Here is a 1,401-nt window from a genome sequence, read left to right on the forward strand (position 1 = left end):
ATCAGCAGCCAGCAGCTGTCTGAGCAAAGAAACACCTCTAGCTCCAATGGGCCAGGAGCAGGAGGCAGAGCTGGACCCCAAGGTTGAGAGGCTTTCACCCAGCTCCTAGAGCCTGGCACTTTGAACTTGGGCTTAAAGCCTCCAAACTGTAAGAGAATAAACTCCTGCTTGTTAAGGCCATCCCATTTGTGGTATATTCCCATCAGAGTGGCACTAGGTTACCAGAACACTGTATCTTTCTTTTCCTCCCTCTCTCCCAACCAAATATATACAGTGAAATTTCCTTCAGTTGAGTATGTGTGTGAGATGATTGTATCCTGGTATGAGGGGGGCAAGTGCCCACTATCCAGTCCTCAAAGTCATGCATTTCTCTACAATGTTCTTGTTTATTCACTTAAAAGTAATTAAGGTCATGTACAAAGCTTTTTCACTTAAAACATGACAACTTGAAAGGTCTGACAGATGGGGTTTTGGTTGTTTCTTATATTTAAATAATGTTAACAGATCCTGTTAAGCAGATAAATGGAGGTAAATATTTTAGCATAATTTAAATTGCTTTACCTTGCCATAATTATTGCATGGAAGATGAAATGAGCAAAGTATGAAAGCCTTGTTATATTATTCTGGAGAGAAATCAATGTGTTTCATCTCTCTTCTCACCTTGTAGAGAGAGTGAGGGGGATGAGACATTTGGCATTGAGAATTCAGATAGCACTTACATTGCATTGGAGGAAACAATGTACAGATCTGTGTATTTCAAACCCTTCTAGGTGACTCAGTGAGTTGGTTTTCAGGAAAAAAAAAAAATTCCTGTCATAGCATTTAAATGTATTATACATCATGGATATAAATTCAACCAATATTGGAATAGGCATTGGAAATAAACTGTGAAGCTTCTAAAATATATACTTTGGTAATAGATCAACATCTGATGTATAGTAATATATTCTCAAAGACAATATTAAATTTTACTGACATATCAATTCATGAGATAATTCTTTTCATGTGTCACCCATTTGACAGATCTGGGAAAACTTTCATGACATTTGGTTATATATTTGTTTATTTATTTTTAGATGATGGCCTTTATGTTTATTTATATTGAGAAAAGTAACAGAACTGCACACAGGGTACAGTGGCAGCATCTTCTGACTTCAGTCTCACAAGGGGGAAACAGAGTCACCATGAACAGCCCAAGGCTTATCTTTTTGAGGCCAGACATGCTGTCACCCTCCAGCCTTTTTTCCAGTACTGACACCAACCATCCCTTCCAGGGCACTCACTACTTCGCTGCTAGATTTGATAATTCATCTGCATTGGCCACACAGAACTCAGAGACAACACTCGTGACTATGGGGTTTATTAGGGAGGTAGTAGGCTACAACTCAGGTTCAGCAATGC

The sequence above is a fragment of the Orycteropus afer genome, unplaced genomic scaffold (assembly GCF_000298275.1).
Source record: "Orycteropus afer afer isolate SDZICR_OR568_19922 unplaced genomic scaffold, OryAfe1.0 scaffold00972, whole genome shotgun sequence".
Classification (NCBI taxonomy): domain Eukaryota; kingdom Metazoa; phylum Chordata; class Mammalia; order Tubulidentata; family Orycteropodidae; genus Orycteropus; species Orycteropus afer.